Raw genomic sequence first — 15943 nt, 5'->3', positions numbered from 1 at the left:
ACCCACTGAAATCAGTGGCAAAACTGACTTTAGTGGGACAAGATTGGGCCTTGTATTTCTAAATATGTAAGTACAGTTCAGTCATCAGTCTCCTGCTTGCTTGAATTTTGGATTGTTTGAAATTCACTTTGGCCCTTGAATCAAAATTAAATTTAGAAACTGAAATTAATTTATCCAAACCTCAGATTAGCAGAAGGTTTCACATGTTCCTGCGACATACGGATAATCAGTTTACCTGTACATAATACATAGCATACACAGCATATGTGATGTTCTTAATGGGACACTATTTCACTTACCATACAGTAAATGTGATTCTTTGAGATGTGTTATCCACATATATTCCACCCTTGGTGTACACATGGACCTATGTGCACAAGATCTTTCTTTGGCCAGCAGTGTGTAGGGTGAAGACGTGGCCCCATAGATGTCCTTGCACCTCCCCATCTAAGGGCATAAAAGGTGAAGTGAGCCTGACCATCCTTCAATTCTTTTGCCTGTATCGAATCCCAGAAAACTCTGTTGTAGCAGAGAACAAGAGTGAGTTGTGGAATTCATGTGAACAGATCAAAGAATCACACTTCTTGTAGGGTAAGTAGCCATTCTTTCTTCTTTGAGTGATTGTCCATATGGACTCCAGTTTTGGAAATGAGCAAGTAATGGTCTGTTTCCTTGGAGATGGGTACTAGGAGTCCTACTTAAACAATGACAGCAGGACAGCCCTACCAAAATGGACATTCTATCTGGAAGCCTCTAGCGAATAGACTGAGCTCTACATGGCTGCGAATAGACTGAGCTCTACATGGCTGCCCTACAAATTTCAGAAATAGGGACATTCTTCAAACAGGCAGCAGAGGCTGCCTATGCGCTACTGCAATGAGCTCTAATGTGGCTAGTTGGTTCTAACCTGGCAGGCTGGTAAAATGTTCTTATGCAGTGGTAGACCAATTCTGATAAACTCTGAGGCTACTGCCTGAAGCTTAACCCTCTCTGCAAATGTCATGAATAGCCCAGGTGTACTCCGGAATGGTTTTGTCCTGTCAGCTTTGTAAATCAATCTAATAGAGATTTTTCTGTTTTGAGAGCTGTCATGAACTTCAGCAGAACAGCTTCAGCACAACCCAGGCTTCCTATACCCTGGGCTCAGGTAAATACTGCCACTACTAAGCTTTGCACTTGGAAATTTTATACCATGTCACAGTCACTCTGGTCCCTTATTCCAGTGACCCTGTCCCCAGGAGTGGGTGTTACCTAGGAAAGCTAACTAGTAACAAAGTCACATTAATGCTAATACCATGTGGAGAGGCAGGTTCCATCTCACTGCTGTAAGAAAGAATTGAGGGATGGTTGGAGCCGTTCTACCTTTCATGTTCCTTGGTTAGGTTGTGTGTGAGGGCATCTAGGGCACAGGTGTGATACCAAAGGACACTGCTGGCCAAAATCATGCATCATGCAAGAGTGGAATCCATGTGGTTGGTCACTCATATCTTTTGTATTTCTTGAATTTAAAAATAAATTAAATATACAGCCTTCATTCTTCATTAACAGGAGGCTTATTTTTTTCATGTAATAGGTACTCATTTTGATTGTTACAAATACGTTGTTTATTTTTACTTACATATATCGATATGCTTCTGCATACCTTTCAGATGCTGAATTGTGGCTTTTATTGATGTAATATATTGTCATGATAGTATGTCTCTAAATTTCACTATTTCAGAACTGCATGTCCAGTTTTCCTACATATCACATGAGATGTGAATACCCTTTGTTCAGTGCTTTCCATTCCCTTCTCCATCTCCGTGATGAAAGAATAACAACACAACCTTTTGTAGTCTTTGCTACCAGTTTACATAAAACCTTGTCCTTTTTTGTCTCTCAACATATGCCTTGTATGTGATGAGATGAGACCCTCAGGGCCACATCCTATGATTTAGCACATCCGGTTCTCTTATCATCCCCTTGTCTCACATATGTGTAGGGCCCTACCAAATTCATGGTCCATTTTGGTCAATTTCACGGTAATAGGATTTTTTAAATAATAAATTTCATGGTTTTAGATACTTAAATCTGAAATTTCATGGTATTGTAACTAGGGGGGAGAGTCCTGACCCAAAATGGGATTGTAGATGGGAGGTCGCAAAGCTATTGTTGGGGCTTGCAGTACTGCCACCCTTACTTCTGTGCTGCTGCCTTCAGAGCTGGGCGGCTGGAAAATGGCAGCTGCTGGCTGGGCACCCAGCTCTGAAGGCAGCACCACTGCCAGCAGCAGCACAGAAGTGAAGGTGGCAATACCATACCATGTCACCCTCACTTCTGCACTGCTGCTGGCAGTGACCCTGCCTTCAGAGGTGGGATCCGGCCAGCAGCTGCCGCTCTCCGGCAGCCCAACTCTGTGAAATCTGGTCTCCCCAAAATAGCCAGATTTCATGGGGGAGATCAGATTTCATGGTCTGTGATGCATTTTTCACAGCCATGAATTTGCCAGGACCCTACATGTATGCTAGTTCAAATACTGTTTTGGGTCTGATCCTGTGCTCTTTACCTGTAGTCTGTGTATAACTATTGTTGAAATCAATGTGAATCATTATTTCTGGAGTAATCTTCATTAGTCTGAGATGAATTTACCTCTTTTCTTCTAGCCCATTTCTAGATGTGAACATGTGTATTAACTTCCATTAGTGTTCAATAACAAGTTTTCACAAAAGCAATAAGTCTCCACAAAGCAATAAATGAAATGGGTTTTATTAGATGTTTATTCTGAAACATTTACAGTGTGGAAAAAAACAGAGCTTTTGGGACATTAACAGTCTAATGCATGAGATTCAATTATTATATCCATATAATATATGGCCTTGTGTCCTTTTTCATTGATTTGCCTACATTTTTAAAATGCTCAATCTAAAACCATTTATCTGCTGAATTATTAATAAATAAATGTTTCTGATGAAAAAAGACATTCAGTATTGTAAGCCATATATCAAATAAACAATAGCATAACAGCCAGAAATAAACTATTATAGATCCACGTGTAAGTGATTTATGTAGCGTAGATAAAAGGATTTTAATAAACACTTTTCATTGCAAATAAAAGATGGGGAATAGCTCACTGAGTGGTGTTCTATTGTCCATTGCTTCATGGGTTCTAATCTGTATTTTTCCAGTATCAGATTCAGGGATTTCTGTGTTGCACCAACAGAAGACAGTTTACATAAAATCAACTAGTCTATTATTTTTTGTTTGTAGTGACAAAAGCCAATGGTATTTCTTGGGTGCTGTTAGGTTCCTCTGCCCAGAAGGATGAAAGGAACTCTAGCAGACACACACTTCTTGATGTTGCTGAAGCAATGCCTTTCAATTTAACTTTCGTTCTGAACTCAGAACTTTTTCTTCCCTGACAAGCTCATTGTTTTGGCAGCTGACATTGGCATTGATGGTTTTTGAGGGCTTTGCTGTATTCCAGAGCATGGGGGCTTGATTTGCTTTGAAAGAAAGTGGCTCTGTTCATGCCCAAAGCTAGGAATGGTAATATAGGGGTTGCAATTAGATACCATATTCATAATCACATCTGTGTTACAGTTCTTGGATATGGATGCCTGGCTACGTTTATAAATATGCATGATTTATTGAGGAGAGAACAGAAAAAGACAAGGATAGTCAAACAACCCCCTGTATGTTTTATCAGCCTTTACTCTAGATAAGCATCTGACATGGTAATCCCATTATAAATGCTGGGTTCTTTTCTAGGAGTTATAAAATGGCTAAAAAAACACTCTTTCTGGCTAGTGTTCGGTGCAGAAGGCAATACATGCAGGCATAGTCAGAAGGAAGTGCCTCCCTCCACATTGGATTCAGAGTCATGAGCCCTCTCCTGGAGCTGGGTGCCTAAGCCAAAAAAAAAAGAAAAAGTGGAGCTTCCCCTCCTCCCTCACTGTATCCTATAGCCCGTGGTTAGAACACTCAATCGGGATGTGTGAGACCTGGGTTTAGATCCCCGACTCTGCCTGGTTTGGAGCAGGGACTTGTACACAAGCCTCCTGTATCCCAGGAGAGTGTCCTAGCTGCTGGGCTATGTGGTATTGGAGAGGGGAGGGAAGCTCTCTCAATCTCTTCTGTTAGAGCTGTTCTACTTTGTGTAAAGTACTGAAATATTACATGGATCAGGGACTGCAACCCAGTTCACCTCTTTCCTACCCCCGAGGTGAGTGCTCTAACCACTAGGCAGTGGAGTCATTCTCGCTCTCTCTGGCTTAGTTACTATTTAAGTATTTCATACAAAGTGCAACAGCTCCTACAGCAGAGACTGAGAACAACCTGCTCCCTGAATACCTTATAGCATAGTGGCTAGGGCGTGCCCCTGACATGGGGGAGACTTGGGTTCAAGTACTATTTCCCCATTAGGCAGAGGAGGAATTTGAACCACAGTGCCTCACATCCCAGGTGAGTATTCTAAATAGTGGCCTATTGTGTAAAAGAGGGCGCTGCCATCTCAGTGCAGGGCCTGATCCAGTAGGCATGCTTTTAGGCTGCCTCTGAAAATGCCTGCCAGTCTGGGCTTCATAGGTGAGAATCTGAGGGTGCCTAGTTTGTGAAGGCTACCAGAGTTTAGGCAGAGTTAGGCACTAAGCAGCTTGACTTAATTGGCTTTGTGCTGCGCACACTTAGATTTTTAGGACACTTTATTAGTTGGAAACTTAGGTCCCAGGGAATGCAGGCACATACAGGGTTAGCTAGCAGCTGAGCAGGTTTTTTGAGGAGCTAAAGTTTGGACTTAGGCACCTGAAGTGGTAGCTAGGTGCTTAAATTGCTTGTGTGGATCTTAGCCTTCTGTGTTTCAATAGAACATCTGAGATTTTTTTTAAGCGGGGATGAGGTTGTTCTAAGTAGTAACCCTGTGATGGAGTGGGCTCTGTTTGTAAAGTATTTGAACAGTAATCTTTCTTTTCAGAATTTTGCAAATGGCTTTTCTCTGTTTTCCAGAGTCAACAAGTTGCATACCATTGCAGCAGAGATGTCTGATTTTCCCATCTGCATATCTGGAATCGCTTTATCACTTCGTTAGTCTCATTAGTAAGCACTGAAGACTTCTGGGTATTGAAGACAGATGAATTAAATCCTCTTTGAATGTTCTTGATCTAAGGTAGATGTATTGGATTCTCTGGATGTGCATAAGGACACAAAGGTTGGTGAACTCTTTAAAAGCCTGAAGTTTCCGAATTTAATGTAACCATTACTAATATAGAGTATATTAGTTATATACAATGGTGATTAATATTCAGCAAGTAAATATTTGAGAACATTGAAAAATCTAGCCAGATTTATGTTGCCACAAAACACAGTGAACCAAATTTACCACTAGGTTAAGCAGGTATTCCTTCATTAGATTAAATGGGACTCCACATACTCACTGAGCAATGAATTTGGTCCATCTAGATAATGTGAGATATCACACTTAAATGAAAAATTGGCCACACTTCTCCCAAATGGAAGTACGCGATCTGTACAATAAGCTAGCCAAAGTACAGAGAAAACAATTAAATGTGGTAGAAGAACTGAATTCATTATGAATTTCATTTATTCATTTCTCTGGAAGCTCTTTGATGATGATCAGAATTTAATTAAATATTTGTACAATACATGAATTCTAGATGATTAACACCCAATTCAGGAAATCATCCCTATTCTGGACAGCACTTTAACTCATGTTCAAATGCAATCGTGATTACAGATGGAATTAAGTACGTGTTTAAGTGCCTGTCTGAATAGGACCCTCAGTTGCTTAGAACAATTCAATTTAGCTTTTTTCCAACCCAGCTGCAGAGAATCATAGAAATAAAAAAGTCCTATTTGGTCAAGTATTCCATCTCCCTGCCTGTGCAGGACTGGTCCATACAAGTGCCTTGTCCAGTCCAGTTTAAGTATTCCAAACAATGGAGCTTCCATTTCTTCCCTTGGAGAACAATTGAGGTAGGTCAGGATGAAAGTGTATTGGCAGGGTTTGAGCAAACCATCACAGACACATTCCTACCTATTCAGTCGGTTCAGCTGCTATCTAATTTGTAAGTAACAGTATGAAATATATGTGGTTGTGAACACTAACCAGTTAGCTCTTCATGTGTGCATAAAAATGACTATTTGTGGGATCCTGCAGTAGCAATAGGTACATATGCATCCTTGCAGGGCCAAACAGTAATGAGCTACTTAAATCTTTCATGGTGCTCCCAGCACAAGTCATAATGTCATAAATAAAGGACAATTAAATTCCACAGCAGTTTTCCACTGAATTGGAAACACTGCTGAACGGAACAGAGAGAAGGAGTAGATGATTCTGACCTTGACTGTGTCTATGATTGCCATCACCTTTTTTCCTTCTTTTGCAGAAAGTTCTGTAGGAATTTTCAGCAAAATTGTTTTCTCCAACTTCAGATAAAAATACTCGATGGACCACAATCTATTTACCCTGGCTATTTTTCTAAATAAATAATTTTTGTGAATAATATCTGTTCTTCTTCTTCTCCATATGCTGTTACAATGGTTAGGGGGAGGCATATTGATTAATAAAGATATAGCTCAAACTTAGCATTGTGATGACATTGTAAACTATATGGATTGAGCTTTCCTTTCATTGCAGATGATATCACCAGGCTACCTCAACTGAATTACAGCCTTGTAATCAATCTTTCTGTCTGTTACTTTGTCTATGACTACTGCATGCATACTGCATATCCATACTCTGTATTTAAAGATGCGCAGAAAATAGGAGATGGAAAACAAGCAATCCTTTGTCAAAAGAGAGTGCATCCCATTGGCACTAATTGCCTATTCCAAATATAAAAATAAATGGAGAAATATAAAAATTCAACCAAGTTCAAAGTATACTTCCAGTCCTGTTCTAATGAAGTCAGAGTTTTGTTATTGTGTTCAATGGCAGCAGGATGAAGTGTGTATATAAATATTAGTGTCAGTTTCGGGAAGAGAAGGGAGAGGATTGCAACATTTTGCAAAAGTCCTCCTCTTCCTTCCCTACCCTTTTAAATAAAGATTTTGTCAATTTTGTTAAATTTGATGTTGCCTAGTTCTATAACTGGTCATAAAAACAACCATTTAAAAATATCATAGTTAAAATGGGGGGGGTTGAATTTTAACGTCCCACAAGCTCTAATATAGAACTTTAAAGCTGATAATTTGATACAAATATTCATGATGACTATCATAGCTTGTTGACTGGCAGATTGTTTTGCAAAACAACGTGAATACTAGTAAATGATTGTAGTCTCCCATGAGAATTCTCTCATGCTAAAGGGGACTAAAGATGAGGGAATCTGAGTTCCTTGTCATAGAGACTTGTTCCTAGTTATCCCAAACTTTATATCAGGTTGTGACGCCAGAATCTAAACTCTGGAGTCTGTTGGGGTCCATTCTGGAGACAGAAGGAAAGAGCAGCAGTCTGTTCAGCCTTAGATTTTTTTTTCATAGAGTCTATCACACTCATATGAATGCTTGCAGAAAACTAATAAAGGATTGTGGAGAACATCCAAATGAAATTGCAGTTTCTATTCAAATAAGAGGTTTGTGAATACTTTTGTGTGTAGTATTTGCCCAGCTCTATTCTGCAGTATGTGGTGCCCTGGCATTTCTAACCTCCAGTCTTTCATATCTCTCAAACTATTCATTTTTTTGTTTAATCCTGGTGTCCTCTCTCAGGCAAAAATCTCACTGAAGTGAATGAGAATCTTCCCTAAGTAAGGAATGGGTAAGGACTTTAAGATTTGACCCAATATCAGGAGCCACCAAATTAATCTGATTAGGTATTTGCATGGTGAAATGGTCTCTCTTCGTTCAATACCTGCACAGAAGAGGGGAGGGAAAAAAGCCAAATGGCATTAGTCCGAGGCATTCTACAGTGAGCAAGGTGCAGACACAGGCAAAATCCCTAGAGTGTTGGGGCCAGCATGATCCCCAGCACCCAACCACTACCTCTCCTGTGAAAAGGTGTAGTGCACAACCTTCTATGATGTCAGTGAACAGCAGGCTTGTGAGAGGTGCCACTCCAAGGCTGGACACATCTCTTTTTTTTTTTTAGGGACTCGCGCACTACTGTCCACATCAATTGTCCCCTTTCCTATTCACCCTACAAAGCATTTGCCTTGGTCTGTACCCGCATGAACAAAGGATGGGCAGGAAGATTATCTCTATGTTTGCCTCCCCTTCCCTTGCACACCAATGCGGAAATCACTGCAGTTTACCCCACCACGCGTATTACTTGAAGAAAGTAACAGAAAACAATTGTTAGACAATTTCAATTCTCTCCAAAGCTTACTAATCCTCAGGCTTTTTTACTTGTACCCTCTCCCATTATTCTCTTAGCTAAAGGATTTGAATGGATAAAACTATTTTCTACTCTTTTGTTGGTGAAGTTCATTTTCTTTCTGTTCGCCAGTTCATGGTCTTTTTCTTTATTTATATGATCTTTTCAATACACTATTGCCATATATATATTTGGGTTTACTGATGTGTGCTGTATTATAACTGCTAACCACTTCAGGGTATCTATTCGGATTACATTTTCCCTTTATATAGACTAAAACACTCCTGCAAACATTCAACTTGTTTCAATGTCAAGGCAATAATTTAACAAGGAAGTTTATGATAAGCTTCACATGTATCACCTATTAAATAATGAAGACCATAGGGGGGAATCCCAAACAAATTCTATGTAGTGTTGTTGTAGCTGTGTAGATCCCAGAATATTACAGAGGTAAGGTGGACGAGGTAATCTCTTTTATTGGACCAACTTCTGTTAGTGAGAGAGAGACAAGCTTTTGAGCTTACGTAGAGCTCTTCTTCAGACAATAGTGTATTAAAAAGATCATATAAATAAAGAAAAGGACCATGAACTGGTGAACAGCCAGGTCTCTGAAAAAGACCCCTCTGTAAGCTCTAAAACTTGTCTCTCTCACCAGCAGAAGTTGGTCCAATAAAAGATTTTTACCTCACCCACTTTGTGCCTCAAACAAATTCTAGTCATTCGTCCCTAACTGTCAATAAAATGTGGACATCAAACAGTTTTCACTTAAAAAGAAATGATAAGCAGCTTTCACTGTCTTGGTAATTTAACCATATATGATTTTAAAGTTCTTTGATTTAAAGAAATGTGGAAATTTTCACTTGGTTTAAAAAAAACAGCATTTTAAACAGCAGGACACAATTTCAGACTATTTGCTGTCAAGAGGTTACTGCTGAGCAAAATGCGCATTCAATTTAGGAATGCAGATTATAATAATTTTCCTATCTCCCTCACAGCAGGATTCCTGCCATCATTTTGCAGACTCATAAGTTGCAGCGCAATATAACTAGCTAACTTCACTTCCAGGTAACACATACTTCAAGCAGATTCTCATTAGCTCAACTTAGTTATAATGCAAAGCTGCTTAGTTTCACCAAGTGAAATGGGATACACTTAAATTACCTCATCTAATGTAATACTCGTTTTCAATACATGCAAAGTGGTTTATTATGGCAAAGTTTGTAGAGCATGAAAATTGGTGGGAAGGGGGAAACTTGGTTTTCGGACAACCTCTCAAGAAGGAGTCATTTTATACCACTTCTATTTAAAGAAGCAGAACATAGAAAAAAGCAAAGAGAGAAATAATCTGTCTAGAAAAATGCAAATTTAATACATTAACCTTTCTAACACACCATAAGAAAATTATTAAATAGAGAAGTTATACTCTGAATATTGTCCTTTCCATGTAAGTAAAATGAAAATGTTTAAAAATGTCAGTTGGCCAAAATTCACTGGAGGAAGAAACAATTTTTATTTTCCTGTTATCTGTACTGAGATGTGGGATAGTGGTAGTGCTAAGACTGCTTTATTGTGCATTAAGTTTCCACTTACTAGTACCATTAATTCAGGTTGTTCTTGGATATACTAGTTCACAAGGATTTTTTGTTCTTTCAGTCACTGAGGAGAATATTTTTTTGTTTTTGTTTTTCTCCCAACACTGAATGCATCTGGCCTGGTCTTGCAGTCCTTCCACACAAAAACTGATTCCAACAGAACCCAGAGAACAGTGGTGGGTAAATTGCTCCTCCTCTCCATTAGCTTCTACCTGCAGCATCCCACAGGTGATCCACGATTTTGCCCCCCTCCCCTTCATTTTTTTTTCAATCCTTACAGGAGACTGCTTGGAAAGATGGTGAATGCTTCTGTAGATTACTGTGTATGTAATTTTCCACAGATTAAATCAGAGCCGTCACAATATGTAGAGGAGAACAGCTCCTGGAAGAACCTCTAGCTCAAACTGAATCTGGGCAAGACCCTGATCATATTAGTTAGAGAAATGCTTGTTTCTTGATTCAGCAAGGCTTAGGTATGTGCCTAGCTTTAAGCACATATCCTCAATTATACTATGCGCATACATAAAATTGGGTACATGCTTAAGAACCTTGCTGAATTGTGGCCTCAGAATGAGCACTAGAACTCTTGTCCCCAGGGCTTAAATTCTTATAAATTATATCCCGGAGTCCCCCTCCCCACCACCTCTCCCAATATACACATACCAATTCAAGGCTTCAGCTGCAGTGGGGGGTCTCCGGCCTTTCACTCCATGAGGAGGGGTGTGATGGGACTTGGAGTTTCAGCCCCATGGGACCCCGCAGATCCCCTGAAACCAGCTCGTGGTCCCCGCTAGGGGGTTAAAAATATTTACCAGAGCTCCGCTCCAGACAGCTATGGCTGAATTCCCTTCCACTAAAGGCATCTGAGCCTTGTTCAGCAAAGTAATGTGAAGTCTTGCAGTCTTTTCAGCTTTTCATTAAGCCTAGACAATGAGGTAGCAACAGTGGTGAATAAAGCCTTCTTCCGCTATAGCTCACTAGGCAGTTTCATCATTTTCTCCCAGAGGAGGATCTAGCCCCAGTGAACTATGCGTTCTCCACACGGGATCATTGCAATTCACTATAACTAGAGCTGAAGGTGGATGCAAGGTAGAGACTCCAGCTTTTACACATCAGACCCCACCCTCTCCATAAGACAGGATATTATTGATTAGTTCCTGACGATTGGCTTTGGAGAACAGGACCAATGTCCAGTTGCCATTTATTCACTGAGCCTGAATGGATCTCAACTATCTATATCCTTATTTGTCACATGCATAGGCAGCAGTGCTCCTGAGACAACATATCTTACAGAGCCAGGATGAAGCATGTGACAACTAGAGATGTAAGAACATTCTCTGTTGGGGGTTGGTTATAAAAGAAGCTTCCAGGGGAAATCAGACTAATGCAGAGTCTGACCACCTTCTGAGTACAGTACCAGAGCCCCCTTTCATAAGGTATTTTGACATAACTGGCATGACGCTGATTTGCACCTATATTGATATGTATGTACCCCAAGCAGAGCCTTCTTTACCTGAGAGGAGAAGAGCAGGTGACTCAATGAAGTCATTTAGAGACCTCACCATACAGATGTAATTTACCCAGGAAGTCTTAGCTATAGTGACGACTGCTGTAGAAAACTGATGCATGGTTAGGAAAGTTGGATTGAGTATGCATAAGGACTTAGATCTTGCCATATCATACTTTTGGGGGAGCCAGTGTTTGCCCCTTTTTGAGGAACAGACTGTATATCCTGCCTGCAAACTCTAATAAGAAACCATCTTCACGGAGGACCAGTATCTATACAGCTGTTCTGGCTCTCATCCTGTCCACAGTCCCTTGCAGAGTGGCTCCACTGAACACAAGAATACCTCCAGACCCCTTGGAGTGAATGAGTGAAGGACATTTTGAAGACACAGCTATCTCTCTGATAGTGTCCAAGAGGCCTGTACAGAATAAGGCCATGTCTACACTGCAAGCTTCAGCCGATGCAGGTTATGTCAGCATAAAGCTGCTGTAGTTAGTAGATCACTTGTGCACATGCATACTTGGCTACTTGCTTTGGTGCTGCATGTACTCACCAGAAGTGCTGATGTTGATGCACAGTACAGTGCTCCATGGATTGGTATCCCAGTATGCAAACTGTCACTGTCCAGCGCACTGTTTTTGAGTAGTTTTGGTAATGCAGGGTGGGCAGAAATGAGTCCTGCAGGGGTGACTGGGAGCAAGGTGTCAACTTCCCAGCATTCAACTGTCTTAAACCCATAATATTATTTATAGCCATAATTTTTGCATGTTTTTTAAAATATCCCATGAATCCAAGTGGCCCTCCTCGCTGTCTGCCACCTCTGATGGAAGCATGGAGCCTGTACAGCTCTGTACTATTGTCATAAGCATTGCAAACACAGGATGCATGATCCTCTGGTATTTGCAGAGCCATAAGAAGAACCAAATTAGTGCAGAACATGATGATTTCTTGGTGGATGGATTGCTGTGGGACATAGTGAAAACAAATCCAAGATTGTTGCTGATGCTCACGGAGCAGCTGCAGATGGTGGAGCACTAACTCTGGCTCAACAAACAAGCACTGACTTGTAGGATTGCATCATAATGCAGGCTTGGGATGACAAGCAGTGGCTGCAGAACTTCTGGATGCACAAGGCATGAGGCTGGATCTGTGTGCTGCACTCACCCAGGCCCTCGCGCTCAGGGACACCAAAATTAAAGCTGCACTGACAGTGGAGAAGCAAGTGGTGATTGCACTGTGGAAACTTGCAATTCTCGATTGCTACTGGTCAGTGGGAAAAGCTTTTGGAATAAGAAAAGCCACGGTGTGGCCATTGTTATGCAAGTGTTCAGGGCCATCAATCGTCTCCTACTACGCAGGACTGTGACTCTCAGCAACATGCAGGATTTGCATAAATGGGGTTCTTGAACTGTGGTGGAGCGATGGATGGCCCTCTTTTGGCACCAGACCGCCTTGCTACACAGTACATCCACAGAAAGGGTTACTATTCTGTGGTTATGCACATGATGGTGGATCATTAGGGATGCTTCACCAACATCCATGTTGTCTGGTCAGGAAAGGAGCATGAGGCTTGGATCTTTAATAACACATGGCTATTCAGAAAGCTACAAGTAGAGACTTCCTTTCCCAACTATGGATTACCATTGGCAATGCTGAAATGCCAATAAGTGAGTGTGGGAGACCCCACCTACCCGTTGGTCCACTGGCTCATGCAGCCATACACCAGCCACCTCAACAGCACCAAGGAAAGATTCAATTACTAGCTCAGCAGGTGTAGAATGACAGTTGAATGCCCTTTTGTCAGACTGAAGGGATGCTGGTGGTGTTTACTCTGAAGATTAGCAGTTTAGTAGTGATTGGACCTCTAACATAATGAATGCCAGTGAAAATGAGGCAGGATCTGAGGCTAAAATAGGGAAGGAACACGTTGAAAAATATCTAGAAAAGTTAGATATCTTCAAGTCACCATGGCCTGATGAAATACATCCTAGAACACTCAAAGAACTGACTGAGGAGATATCTGAGCCATTAGCGATTATCTTTGAAAAGTCATGAAAGACGGGAGAGATTCCAGAAGACTGAAAAAGGGCAAAAACAGTGCCAATCTATAAAAAAGGAAATAAGGACAACCTGGGAATTACAGACTGGTATCTTAATTTCAGTACCCAGAAAGATAATGGAGCAAATAATTAAGCAATCAATTTGCAAACACCTAGAATATAATGTCTAAAGTAACAGTCAGCATGGATTTGTCAAGAACAAATCATCTCAAAACAACCTAGTAGCTTTCTTTGACAGGGTAACAAGCCTTGTGGATGGGGGGAAGTGGTAGATATAGTATAATTTGACTTTAGTAAGGCTTTTGTTACTGTCTTGCATGACCTTCTCATAAACAAACTAGGGAAATACAACCTAGATGGAGCTATTATAAGGTGGGTGCATAACTGGTTGGAAACCCATTCCCAGAGAGTTATCAGTGGTTCACAGTCAATCTGGAAGAGCATATGGAATGGGGTCCTGCAAGGATCAGTTTTGGATCTGGTTCTGTTCAATACCTTCATCGATGATTTAGATAATGGCATAGAGAGTACACTTATAAAGTTTGTAGATGATACCAAGCTGAGAGGGGTTGCAAGTGCTTTGGAGGATAGGATTAAAATTCAAGATTATCTGGAGAAATGGTCTGAAGTAAATAGGATTAAATTCAATAAAGATAAATGCAAAGTACTCCTCTTAGTAAGGAATAATCAATTGCTCACCTACAAAATGGGAAATGACTGCCTAGGAAGGAGTTCTGCAGAAAGGGATCTGGGAGTCATAGTGGATCGCAGGCAAATATGACTGAACAGTGTAACACTGTTGCAAAAAAAAAGCATTCTGGGAGGTATTAGCAGGAGTGTTGTAAGCAAGACATGAGAAGCAATTTCTCCACTGTACTCCACACTGACACGGCCTCAACTGAAGTATTGTGTCCAGTTCTGGGCACCACATTTCAGGAAAGATGTGAACAAATTGGAGAATGTCCAGAGAACTGCAACAAAAATGATGAAAGATCTAGAAAACATGACCTATAAGGGAAGATTGAAAAAACTGGGTTTGTTTAGTCTGGAGAAGAGAAAACTGAGAGGGGACATAACAGTTTTCAAATGCATAAAAGGTTGTTACAAGGAAAAGAGAGAAAAAAAATTCTCATTAACCTTTGAGGATAAGACAAGAAACAATGAGCTTAAAGTTCCAGCAAGGGTGATTTAGGTTGGACATTAGGAAAAATTTCCTAACTGTCAAAGTGGTTAAGCACTGAAATATATTGCCTAGGGAGGTTCTGGCATCATTGGAGATCTTTAAGAGCAGGTTAGACAAATATCTGTCAGAGATGATCTAGATGATACTTAGTCCTGCCTTGAGTGCAGGGGACTGGACTAGATGGCCTCTTGAGGTCCTTTCCAGTCCTATGAGTCTATGATTTTAAGATTGGATCTCAGTGAAAAAAAAACATCCTAATGCTTATAGCTGCCTGCTGCATCCTGCATAATATCTCTGAAGCAAAGGGGGAAAAGATGCCACCGGGGTAGAGGGCAAGAAGCTGTCTGTTGAGTTTGAACAGCCAGACACAGGGGCTATTAGAAGAGCTCAACATGGAGCTATGTGACTTAGGGACACTTTGAGAGAGCACTTTAACAGTGAGCCACAGTAGTGCATTGTGGTGTACTGTGCTGTACCTGACCTTATGGTTTCGAGGCTGTTAGGAATTGTGTGGTGCTTGGTGTATGTCTATAAATATAATACTGTCAATGCACATATTAATTTTGTGGTGCTTGCTCTACTTTTATGATTATTACAGTGTGTTTGTCACTGGTCCTATGAGTTGTTACACCGTATAGTAACAAGTGGGTGCTTTCTAAATGCTAGGCACTTTGCAGCATATGTTGTGAACTAATAAAGAAGAATTATTTTCCAGATAAAATAATTTTATTCAGTAACCTGTGAGGGGAAATCACCTGTGCCATTTAAAAGCAACTACATTAAACACTAACATATATTTATGGAACAGAACTTAACAAGGGGAAAGAATATTCATGTCCATTTACCAGCACATACAGCAACCATGGCTCTCACAGATCAGTGTCTGTGAAGCTACGGTTGTCCTTAATGTTCTATGGAGTGGAGTGGTAGAGGTAGGGATGCCAGCCCCTGTTGCCATGTGGTATGTTGAGGTAGGGTGTAGGAAGGTACTGCAATTGAGTTCTTCATGGACTGCAAATGGAGGCAAGCCTGTGATTGTTGAATCTGTAGGTCCACAAGAGTCTGCAGCATCTGTTTTGGCTACTAGAGAAGCCCCATTGTATCCTGGGTGCATCTCACTCTCCTTTTCCTACTGGGACTCCTGGGCCTTTCTCCCCTCTGTTCTTTCCTTCTCCAGATAGTCTGCAATATTCACTGCAGCATCTGCAGCACTGGCTTGCAGATTTCATGGAGCATGTCATCCTGAGTCAGTGGTGCTGGAACAATTTGTATAGTGGGGGTGCTGAGAGCTAT

At 40.8% G+C, this 15943-nt stretch overlaps 1 protein-coding gene across 3 annotated transcripts in view; it reads left to right on the top strand.

The window, feature by feature from the left end:
* Positions 1 to 15943, top strand: part of HS3ST5 (heparan sulfate-glucosamine 3-sulfotransferase 5) — a 276592-nt gene that overhangs the window by 116866 nt on the left and 143783 nt on the right. For all 3 annotated transcript variants that reach the window (XM_045008681.1, XM_045008680.1, XM_045008679.1), the window contains exon 2: positions 4981 to 5182. The gene's annotated coding sequence lies outside the window, so the exon portion shown is untranslated. The remainder of the gene's footprint in view (positions 1 to 4980; positions 5183 to 15943) is intronic.

This window comes from Mauremys mutica, chromosome 3 (assembly GCF_020497125.1).
Source record: "Mauremys mutica isolate MM-2020 ecotype Southern chromosome 3, ASM2049712v1, whole genome shotgun sequence".
Classification (NCBI taxonomy): Eukaryota; Metazoa; Chordata; order Testudines; family Geoemydidae; genus Mauremys; species Mauremys mutica.
The sequence above is the reverse complement of the archived record's forward strand: the minus strand, read 5'-3'. Positions and strand labels throughout refer to the sequence as shown.